Below are 12,439 nucleotides of genomic sequence, written 5' to 3'. Positions count from 1 at the left end.
ACTAAAGCTGACCAAACTGGCAGTCGAATCTGATTTCAGCACTGGGGGACTGGACAGCGTCTTCTGCAGCAGCTGGGGAAAGTAGGTCAGGTTGGGTGGCACACACAGTTTTGTCCTCCGACACCTCATGAACCTCCACATCTGCCTAACTCTGCCTAATGATAGGGCTGGCCCCCAATGTTTACATTTTGCATCCCTATCTTCCTCCCAAAAGCTCAGGTGGCACACACAGGACTGGGTGGTGCCAAACTACTACCACTGTGATAACGGCATTGCCCAATAATCCCACTTATTGGGACGGTGTGGAGGGAAATATGCTGGTGAGAACAGGTGGATGGCAGGAGTGCCAGATTAACGCCACGTGTGCACCCTCACAGCTCCAACTTCGATGCTTTCCTCCCCCCCCACATCATTTCACTTTGTGGCAGCGATATCACTTCCCTCTCCTCAGAACACATATCCCCCTCTTTTGTCCAGACAACAGCCCTGTGAGGTTGCTTACCCTTTCTTAACCTGATCGATCAAAGTGAGCTGCAAGGCTGTGGAGAGATTTGAACGCAGACCTTCCTGGTCAGAGCTCAACACGGTAGTCCCCACACCACGCTGCCTCTCTCTGCCAGTGGGATTAAGGGGCTGAATATAGCTCTGGTTGTTAGTTCCAGCACTGCTTTCCTTCTTCCTCTTTCTATTATGCTGGCACATCTCCCAGCTCTAATTTTGATTAAACATATATTTGGTGTCAGCGCAAAGAAGTAATAAACACCTGCTACTCTAATATGGATTTAGCTACAGCTGAAGCAACAGAATGGGAGTTGATGTTCTTAGTTCAGAGAAACGGAAAACTGCCAGAATCAAAGATGTAAATAGGAGCTGCTGGAAATTAATTGTAAACCTGTCAAGTCTAGTTTGTCACTCCCCCCCCCCCCAGTTATAGGAAGCACCATTTCACAGATAATGTTAGAGAAGTAATACAATAAAGGACCCCCTCTTTCTCTCCTTCCCCCCCAATATAAAAATATAGCTGTACAATAAATCTGTGTAAAGCCCATGAATTAATATCTGCTTTAGGTATTGTTAAGTTGCTTCCTATTTTTTTAAAAATAGTTTTTATAACACTTCTTTGCTCAAATACCTTTCTGCATTTGTGAATCAGTCTTGTTGGTAAAGAATTAGAGTGGATTATTTTTTCACGAACTAGATGACATTCAGAGAAGTCAGAAATGCCTTGTGTTCAGAATGTAGTCTCTGTGACTGCTAAGAATTGGAAAATCTCTTTAAAAGCTTTACAAAAACCAAGCCTGCTTGCTTGGAGGTAAGTCTCACTTTGCTCAGTGGCACAATAACTCCCTGGTTAAACGCGTTTAGGGTTGCAGGCTTAATATGATGCACTATTTTGCTCATTTCCCTACCAGAGCAAGGACCATGGGTTGAAGTGGGAAATGAAATATTGAAGAGGGAAGGCTTTAGTAGAGGGAGGGATATGGCCAGTGGCCAGGGATGATGCGCATGGTGCCAGTGGTGGCTTGTGAGGATGTACGCATGCGGCAATTCTGCACTTTTGGGGGATGGGGTAAGGTGACGGCAAGGTCAGGGGATCCCTGGGTTGGTGGCAACCCTGCCAGAGCACACACACCTGCTACTGCTACCAACTTGGTACATCCCAAACATTGCTGCAGCCTCATTTCATCCACTTACTGAGAAAAGCAGCCCCACTAAGGCTGGAAGAATACGGCCACTTCTGTATAGTTCGGTGACATCTGGTGGACCACAAGTTGCCTATCCCAGGCCTTAATAACTCCCTGCTATTGCAGATATTTGGGGTTACCTACAGTTCCAGGATTTCAAGTGTTCTGTTCCTCTGCTAGACTGTCAGAGGTAGCATGCTTCTGAATATCAGTTGCTGGAAACAGAGTTCTGTTGTGCTCAGGTCCTGCGTTTGGACTTCCCACATCGAAGCCCATCCTGTACTGCTTAGCCACCTTCTGCCTTTTGAGATATTACTGGCTTTACTACATATTTTCAAGGCTATCTTAATCATTCAGGTCCCGTCACCCCCCCCCCCCCCGGAAGCTGAATTTTATTCACAGCAGCAATTTCTCAGCTTAGATCATGGGATATCTGAAGATGGTGAATGGGGTTATCTTTAGCGGTCTTCCCTAAAAGTGTTTCCTGATAAGAGCCACAGATTTGTCGCATAAGAACCTTCGTGTTCTTTTTTTATGGGTCATTTACTGGCTGAGGTTAGGTTTGGCGCTCTGTCGGATGTGAGTGTCTGCATGAGTGAGAGCAGTTTTGGAGTCTGAATAGACAAGGAAGAAGAGGTTGCAGAAAGAAACTGAAAGAGAGCACCTAGGGAGATCTAAGGCAGGGCAGTACGGTGACTGGTGATTTGCTGCCCAGCATAGGAGTGCTTCTTGCCTCCACCGTCTTTCCAAATACAGTCATACCTCTACTTACATATCCCTCTGGATATGGAATCTTTGGGTTACGGCCACAGCAAATTCCGGGTTTCGCCATGCGCGCATGTGCAGAAGTGCTCAATCGCGCCGCACATGTGTGCAGAAGCACGCCTCTATTTACATTCTTTTCAGGGACCCACGGAACGAATTAAGTTTGTATCTGGAGGGTCCACTGTAGTGTCTCCAGGGCTTTCTCATTGAAAGGAAACTAAAATTTATTGCATGCAACCATAACACTACTCACCATTCAGATGTCAGCGTTGCACCTGGAGTCCTGTGTCCAGTTCTGGGCACCACAATTTAAGAAGGATATTGACAAGCTGGAACGTGTGCAGAGGAGAGGAGAGTGAGCAAGATGATAAAAGGGTCTGGAAACCAAGCCTTATGAGGAACAGTTGAGGGAATTGGGCATGTTTATCCTGGAAAAGAGGAGACTGAGAGGAGATATGATGACCATCTTCAGATATCTAATGGACTGTTAAATGGAGGATGAGGCAAGCTTGTTTTCTGCTGCTCCAGGAGCAATGGCTTCACGTTACAAGAAGAACATCGGGAAGAACTTTCTGATAATAAGAGCTGTTCGACAGTGCAAGAGGCTCTCACGAGAGGTGGTGGGTGCAATTAATTTTGTTACTACATGTATTACAGTGGTGCCCCGCAAGACGAATGCCTTGCAAGATGAAAAACCCGCTAGACGAAAGGGTTTTCCATTTTTTGATGCGCTTCGCAAGACGAATTTCCCTATGGGCTTGCTTCGCAAGACGAAAACGTCTTGCGAGTCTTGCGATTTTTTTCGCTCCCCCCCCTTTTCTAAGCTGCTAAGCCGCTAATAGCCTTTTAGCCGCTAAGCCGCTAAGCCTTTAACAGCCGCTAAACCGCTAATAGCGCTAATCCGCTAATAGGGTTGCTTCGCAAGACGAAAAAACCGCTAGACGAAGAGACTCGCGGAACGGATTATTTTCGTCTTGCGAGGCACCACTGTAATATAAAACCTCCAAACATAACACAATATCAAACCCCCCCCCCATTTGTCTGATGTGTTCTAATTTTTTAAGCATGTGTTGGGTGGCCACCTGTCCTGTATGACCTAGTTGAGATTCATAGAATCATAGAGTTGGAAGAGACCACAAGGGCCATCGAGTCCAACCCCCTGCCAAGCAGGAAACACCATCAGAGCACTCCTGACATATGGTTGTCAAGCCTCTGCTTAAAGACCTCCAAAGAAGGAGACTTCACCACACTCCTTGGCAGCAAATTCCACTGTCGAACAGCTCTTACTGTCAGGAAGTTCTTCCTAATGTTTAGGTGGAATCTTCTTTCTTGTAGTTTGGATCCATTGCTCCGTGTCCGCTTCTCTGGAGCAGCAGAAAACAACCTTTCTCCCTCCTCTATATGACATCCTTTTATATATTTGAACATGGCTATCATATCACCCCTTAACCTCCTCTTCTCCAGGCTAAACATGCCCAGCTCCCTTAGCCGTTCCTCATAAGGCATCGTTTCCAGGCCTTTGACCATTTTGGTTGCCCTCCTCTGGACACGTTCCAATTTGTCAGTGTCCTTCTTGAACTGTGGTGCCCAGAACTGGACACAGTACTCCAGGTGAGGTCTGACCAGAGCAGAATACAGTGGCACTATTACTTCCCTTGATCTAGATGCTATACTCCTATTGATGCAGCCCAGAATTGCATTGGCTTTTTTAGCTGCCGCATCACACTGTTGGCTCATGTCAAGTTTGTGGTCAACCAAGACTCCTAGATCCTTTTCACATGTACTGCTCTCAAGCCAGGTGTCACCCATCTTGTATTTGTGCCTCTCATTTTTTTTTGCCCAAGTGCAATACCAAGTGCAGATTCCTGCATTGCAGTGGGTTGAACAAATTGACCCTCGGGATCCCTTCCAACTCTACAGTTCTATGATTCTATATGATAAGGTACAAAAAAAGGTAAAGGGACTCCTGACTGTTAAGTCCAGTCATGGACAACTCTGGGGTTGCGGCGCTCATCTCGCTTTACTGGCCAAGGGAGCAGACGTTTGTCCACAGATAGTTTTTCCGGGTCATGTGGCCAGCATGACTAAGTCACTTCTAGTGAAACCACAGCAACGCATGGAAACACTATTTACCTTCCCGCCGGAGCGGTACCTATTTATCTACTTGCACTTGACATGCTTTCGAACTGCTAGGTTGTCAGGAGCTGGGACTGAGCAATGGGAGCTCACTCCGTCGCAGGGATTCAAACTGCTGACCTTCTGATCGGCAAGCCCTCGGCTCTGTGGTTTAACCCACAGCGCCACTCGCGTCCCTTCTATATGATAAAACTCATGCTGACTTCAATATAGATGGATACAAAGGATTTCCTTTTCAAAATCTCAAAAGACACAGGGCAGTTGGGAACCGGAGTGTCTGAAATAAGCGGTGTCATGACAGCCAAAACACAGTGTAGGTGCAAGTGTGCCTCATTCCATTTATTTCACAGCCCTTTTGCACACCAGTATATCCTGGATTGTAACCTGTCTTTTAAAGACAAGCACCTAGCATCTGATTCATCAGAGCTCTGGGTATTGTTGAACTAAAGCACTCTATTATTTCTTTTGCCGATGGTAGCACATGCCAATGAGAAAGGCATTGATTATGTGCAAGTAGCTTTTATAATGATCTTGCCAAGAGGCCTCTCAAATGTAAGAGGATTTTTTTTTAAAAAAAAGAGCGAGAGAGAAAATGAAAATCTAAAACAATTTACCTGAAGCTTCTTTTTTTACAATTATATTGCTGTTTCACATTTCATTAGCGGCCACAAGTACAGCAGAAGGTTTAACAAATTTCTCTCACAGTCAGAGACACACAGCTCAGTTTTAATAAGAGCAAATTTTCCTTCAAATAGCTTTGTTACACTAATGGTCCTTTCCTTGGTCTGCCACTTGCCTGTATTAAAATGGTATTAAAGTGCCTGCACACATGTTATAAACTTTGTGTTTGAGTTGGCGATATCTGCTTCCCAAAGCTTATTTATTTATTTATTTACTTTAAAAAAGAACAAAACAAAACGATGCTCTCTTGCGGAACTTGAGCGTTGAAGGAAATTCAGCAGGGAGCAGTTATAATGTGTAAGAGTTTCACTTTTGCGTTCCACTACATCAATCATTAAAGGAGACAGTGGCAGGTTAAGCGGGCCTAATTGGCTGATTTACAAGAAGAATCACCTTCTTAAAAAGAGGGTTGCAGTTCATTTGCAGCATGAAATTAAAAACAAGAAAACTCGCCCACACGCTGAAGTTCCTGCTAGATGGTGAATCAGCTCCAATCTTTGTCTCTCTAAATGATGCCGAGCACCAGAACCTCAACATAATATATACATACGTACATACATAATTTTACGTGTATACCACCTTTCCACAGTTCAAACCATGCTCAAGGCAGCATACAACATGGAAAAAAAAATACTGCTACATAACATAGGTGCCTCCACTTAAGGGCTGAGGCAGTTTCAGCCCCCTAATATTTTTTTGAGGGGGCCAGGCCACCTCAATGTTTGGAGGGCTTCAGCTCTGCCCCCTGGCTCCTTGTGATGTTGTGTGTGCAACTTCAGAAAGTTGCGTCGGGCCCCCTCAATGAGCTAGAGAAGATGGTGCCTCAGTTATATATCAAAAGTAGTCACTGTGAATCTCACTTTTATTCATTTGTACTGCGTTCATGAGGGTTTAAAAACAAGTGAGGTGGTTTTTGAAAACATAACTTGCCTATTGGGTTTATATTCTTCCCTGTCTTTAAAACAAGAAAGACTTCCGACGGTGCTATATTTCATTGCAAATGTGCTCTAAGACAGTAATGTCAAGAACTGTCAATGCAAGACTATTTTTTAAAAAATTGTTTTTCTCTAGGTCTGATTAACTTACAACCTGTTGCAGGGAGATTGTCAAACACCTAGGAGGCTGCAATCCATGGTTGGGGGCCTGTATTTTCCGTGGTGGGCCACAAATTCTTCTGAATGGTAAAATAATGGGTTTTAACATGGATACTATTGATCATGGTCTTCTGACAAGTGGATTGTTGGTAGTTTTGAAGACAGACATAAGAAAGTACCAGTTCATATGTTGCATAATCATCCCATGGGATTCAGTAGACGTCCACTGGCTTAAAAACAAAACAAAAAGCAAACATATTAGGCCAGAGGTAGGTAATGTGGTGACGGCCCAATGTTTTTAGATCCCAACTCCTGTCAGGCCCAGCCAATGTGGCTACCCCTGGGTCAGAGAAATTCATTGAGGTTAGCTATCTATATGGTTACTGGTCATGGTGGCGATATGACACTGCTGGTTTCCAAGAAAGTGTGCAACTGGGTACCAGTTGCTGAGGGGAAAACAGCAGGCGGGAGTTACTGCCTCTCTGTATTGTTTTTGGGCTTCCTGGAGATCACTGGTTGCCCACTGCAGGAATAGATGGTCCATATTTTCCATCTGTGCAGGCCTGACCTCTAGGCTGTGTATGTGGATTATTTCCAGGAAGATTTAAGATCTCCCATCTTCAACAAAAGTATCATGTCTTTGTGAAAACCCCAGTCTGCACATTATTATTGCCATGTGAAGGCACCACACAGCATATGGCTCTCTCAACTATGAAAAGTCTCCACGATGGATGATCCAGGTGGAAGCAATGAAACTCTGTGCAAACAGACTAGATCCAGGTGGAAGCAATGAAACTCTGTGCAAACAGACTAGATCCATGTGTTAAGGTGCAGCAAATGTTACAGCATATGTATGTGCCACAAGAGGGAGATGTTTGTAAGTACAGTAGCTTCCTCCAGCAGCTGTATTTAAACCATACTGAAAGTAAAAGCAGCATGATGTACGGTATTTTTTTTTTAATTTCTTATCTACTACTAGATTTTATTGCATTAGCCGTGTGGCCATAGCATGATATACATTGAAATAACAACATAAAATGGGGGTGGGGAGGTAAAGGTAGATATCGTCCTGGGCAATTACTTAATTTCTTATCTTTGCATTTGCATTTGAATTCATCCGGTCGACCTTCCTAACTGTAATGTTAGCACCCAAAATGCTAAGATGCCTCAGAGTATTTTAAGGCTAGATAGCAGATTTGTCCTGCTTCCTTTGTAAGAGCTAATCTCGGTTAACGTGCACCTTATCTCATGTAAAGCTAATCTTTTGCAAGATCAGGTTTGATATAGTACAGCAGTTCTGGGCTTCTCAAGGTGACCTATAAAAATGACACCGTTCATGGATGATAGGTTTATCATTAGATATTAGCCACAAAGAGCCATACTGAGTCTCTGTTATGAAAGGGACTGGACTTTTAGTTATAGGGTGCTTTGAGCTCACAATAGGGGCATAGATACAGCATCCCGTCTGGGGCTTCCGCTCTTGGGGAGAGAATAATGGCTCCAGGAGGGGAAACCTGTGGCCCTTAGATGTTGTTGGCCTCCATGTCCCATCAGCCCCAACCAGCATGGCCAGTGGTTAGGGATGATGGGAGATGCACTTGAACACAGGTTGCCCATAGGAGCTGTAATCTGACCCAGTAAGGCATGCTTTTAAAACTCAGGCTGTATAGAAAAGCTACCACAGGTTGCATAGTGAATAATGCCTTTGCAACTCATTTGCAAAACGTGTTGTACCTTAACTTGCGTAGACCTGTAGTCTTGAAAGGAATATGGGTTTGATCATTATGCAGAAAACCGCAAAGAAGAAACACACAACTTAGGACTCGGCTACATTTGCAAAGATAAAGCGCTTTATATGTGTTATAGTACTGTGATAACAGATGGTGCTGTGGAGTCCTGTTTTTCGCCAACAGTATTTCCCTGTATGAAGTTTACAACGCTATACAGTGGTACCTCGGGTTACATACGCTTCAGGTTACAGACTCCGCTAACCCAGAAATAGTACCTCGGGTTAAGGACTTTGCTTCAGGATGAGAACAGAAATCACGCAATGGTGGCAGCGGGAGGCCCCATTAGCTAAAGTGGTGCTTCAGGTTAAGAACAGTTTCAGGTTAAGAAGGAACCTCTGGAATGAATTAAGTACTTAACCCGAGGTACCACTGTAGTTTGAGTTCCTCACTTGTAGTTTTATAAATCATTTAATGTGTCAACATGAATAGAAGTTATTAATATTGCAGTTGTTGTATAAGGGATTATTATGACCTGAATGTAATGGAAATTAATTAAGATCTTGGAACACAGAAATAAAGCAAATAATTAAAACATCAAATCTAGCATGTGGGGGGCACTTTATTTAAATTATATACTTCGGTATTTGAACGATGGGTGTTAATAAGTGTATTATAAATTGGTATTGTTATAATGAGGCTATTATTGGATTTTGATTGAAAGCTAATAAAATTATTATTATTATTTAAAAAGAAGTTTACAATGCGTTTAACTGAACTGCTTCTTTGGTGTGTCTAGATCCAGCCTTAGGGTGCTCTAGCTGTAAGAAGGACACCAGGGCCTAGTCTTAATAGTAGAATGTCTGGCATCTGGTGGGCGGGGCTTTGGTGTTCTGCTCTGGAGTCGGCCTCTCCCTTCGGGTATTCAGTTAATTTCCTAGAGAGGCCAATGGGCATTCTCGCCTCATGATGTTGTTTTAATTTCTCACAGATAGTTGGCTATTGTGTTACAATGATTATTATTATTATTATAGCTTTGTTTGACGTAGGTGTGAGCCGCTTACTTTGCTGAAATAAAAAGAAACTCTGATGAAAAATGATGGAATATTCTAAACTGGGTGAATGAGGGGATATTCCCCATCTGACAGGAGGATTTATTTATTTATTTTTTAATCACACCACCCTCCACAACACTAGCCAAGTTAGAGGCATAGCTGATGAGAAATTTCTCTCCTCTTTCCAGTGTGGTGTAGTGGTTAAGAGCGGTAGTCTTGCAATCTGGTGAACTGGGTTTGCGTCTCCGCTCCTCCACATGCAGCTGCTGGGTGACCTTGGGCTAGTCACACTTCTTTGAAGTCTCTCAGCCCCACTCACCTCACAGAGTGTTTGTTGTGGGGGAGGAAGGGAAAGGAGAATGTTAGCCACTTTGAGATTCCTGAAGGGGAGTGAAAGGCGGGATATCAAATCCAAACTCCTCCTCCTCCTCCCCCTCCCCCTCCCCCTCCTCCTCCTCCTCCTCCTCCTCCTCTTCTTCTTCTTCTTCTTCTTCTTCTTCTTCTTCTTCTTCTTCTTCCTCCCTTCATTTCCAGATCTGTAATATCTACCTTTCACAGCATGAATTCCATAGCTCTCAAAAGTCCTGCATAATGTGTGTGTGTGTGTGGGGGGCATACATAGTTTAGCTTTTTTTAAAGAAGGCAGTCTTCTATCATGAGTCTATGAAATGAAATGAGCTTCCCGTTGTCTGCCCAGAAAGCAGTATTCAACGACACACTGCTCCTAATTCTGGAGGTTCCATGAATTGCCCAACCTTCAGCAAAAGCAGGTGAGCTAAGTGAAACTCATTCATGAATAGATTTCACTAGTCAAGATTTGTAAACTTTGTGGACTAGTGGCTCAATCCTATTCAGAAGTGAATCCTATGGAATTTAATGGCACTTACCCTCAGGATTGTAGCCTCAGTGGCCTTTGATGTACCTTCTAATCTTTTGGCTCTTTGTTGGCTCCTGCCTGAGGTATGATTTTCAAATCTATTTGTCAACGTGCGTAACTAACCGCAAAGCGACGTTTCCCTGTAGGTTTTTGTGTGTGAAACGAAACTGAATGTGCACCCAAGTGGTTTCCTATGTCTAAGAACACAGTTCCTAGTTTTCTAGACCTTCTTGAAGTTCCATTTTAAAAATAAAAATAAAAATCAACTCTGCTGTTCTGCTGTCGTTGGTATACCCCCATGAAACTAATTTGAGTTGAGCCGCGTGTCACAAATACTACCTCAGAGATGGCCACACGCTATTGCATCTATCCTAGGTCTTTTTAAGGCCATGGAAACGTTTCCACTGTCTTCAGTGGGCATTGGATGAAGCCCACTGCGCCTTCTTCTCTGCTAGAAAAAAATGCCCTAGGGATAGCAGTATCTGCGCTATCAATATTCAGTGTCTGCCTCCTGCAGTTAAGACCCAGGGAAAAATCAATGTTCCAGTGAGCCATAATTTTTGAAAGCACCCATGTAACATTATCCATTGTTGCCCTGTCTGGTATTGGTAAACCAGAAAGAGGTAAAGATCTGCGGGAACCCTTTTCTGAATGTATTTTTAGCTACTTAACTAGGGAAAAGATTGGACGAGATTGGGTTAATCTTTTAAGTGCAATTATTTATTGATCGGGCTTTGAATCATCACACTGGTACAAATGCCCTTCTAGCCTCTTAGCTTTGTTTTGCTTTCAGTCAGTGAATTATAGAAAATGAAGAGTGACATTAAACAAACCATTTTCAGGAATAATTACCAAACTGCAAAAGATGAAGAAGCGGTAGAAATCACCATCAAGCCTCCTCCTCCTCCAGTTGCAGAAGATGCAGAGACTTTAGAAAGGCATTTAATTTTCAGAATAATTTTATGAAAGGATCCTCTGAAATGATAAATTATTCCTCAGCGCTAGGAAGAAAACACGTTCCCAGTGAGAGCAGTGCTTCCCCTAAAGAAATAATTTGAAAGGATTTGGGTTGAAAGAAGAGGACAAGAGAGCAGCCGTCTTCCATCATTTGATCCTATGATTTCCTCCTTTCCCCCCGTTGATAACGCTCATCATTGCCACTTAATCAATGTTTTCCTTTGCCACTGAAGAGTACTTATTGCCCTGCAGAAAAAAATAACAACATATTGTAGCATATATTTTAAGCCCATTCCAGAAACAGGCAAGTGCCCATATTTCTCAAAAGGATGAGAAAGTCCAACTATAGCACATATTTGTTATGCTTATTTAAAAAACAACAACAACCAAGAAAGGACACGCTCTTTACCGTCTAGCTTTTTCTGCTGAAATGTAATGTGAGGTCAATACTTAAAGGTATTTTCTGATATGTTGGTTTCTCCAGGGAAAGCCAGCATGGCGGCCTCAGTGGAGCCAGTGCTCAGTACGTTATTAAGGGTGGTAGTTAAGATGTTTTATAAAATCCCAGAAGTAGGTTTCATACATTAGCATTACACACCCATTTCCATCTGAAGTATAAAAGTTATCAAAGGGTATGATTAACTTGGGTCCATTGATTTCAGCGGGTCTACTCTGATAGAGCTTAGTTGGAGACAACACAGTGATTGGTCAAAATCCTCAAATCAAAAGTTGGCCAGTCTCTAGGGATGCTGTTAGGAATGCTTCCCTGAATACATATGTCAAAATACTGCTAAATGCACCCCCGATCTCCAAACATTGTGAGATTCTAGGGGTTCCAGGATTTGGTTTCCTCAGAATGAGGGACAGCGGAGACTGTTGTGTCCTTATGATATATGGTTTACAGTGGTACCTCGGGTTACAGATGCTTCAGGTTACAGACGCTTCAGGTTACAGACTACGCCAACCCAGAAATAGTGCTTCAGGTTAAGAACTTTGCTTCAGGATGAGAAGAGAAATCATGTTCTGGCAGCGTGGCGGCAGCGGGAGGCCCCATTAGTTAAAGTGGTACCTCAGGTTAAGAACAGTTTCAGATTAAGAACGGACCTCCGGAACAAATTAAGTTCTTAACCCGAGGTACCACTGTATTTACACTTGTCTGGCTGTTCCAGCAGTTGGATACTTGTTGAATCCAGGAATTAGAAGAGACTCCCCCCAAATTCTCAAATATTTAAAATATTAGTTTGAGATGGCAGTGGCTTAAAAAGAGGCTGGTGTTAATAGAAAAACACCGAGGTGAAAAACTTAGAAAGCAATAAAATTATACTCTGAACTTTTGCAAATGGGCATTATTTATGGATAACAATGTTAGGCTACCATAGGAACAATATGACATAGACCCTTCACCCAGGCTTTCCATGACCCATAAGACTGGCCCCTCTGTGAATTCTCTGAATTTCTGTTT

General features: G+C 43.2%; 1 protein-coding gene across 1 annotated transcript in view; it reads left to right on the top strand.

Annotated features, from left to right (window-relative positions):
• Window positions 1-12,439, top strand: part of TAFA4 (TAFA chemokine like family member 4) — a 128,696-nt gene that overhangs the window by 21,196 nt on the left and 95,061 nt on the right. The window lies entirely within an intron of this gene.

This window comes from Podarcis bocagei, assembly GCF_964188305.1.
Source record: "Podarcis bocagei genome assembly, chromosome: 2".
Taxonomy (NCBI): Eukaryota; Metazoa; Chordata; class Lepidosauria; order Squamata; family Lacertidae; genus Podarcis; species Podarcis bocagei.
This window is presented reverse-complemented; position numbering and strand designations above follow the sequence as displayed.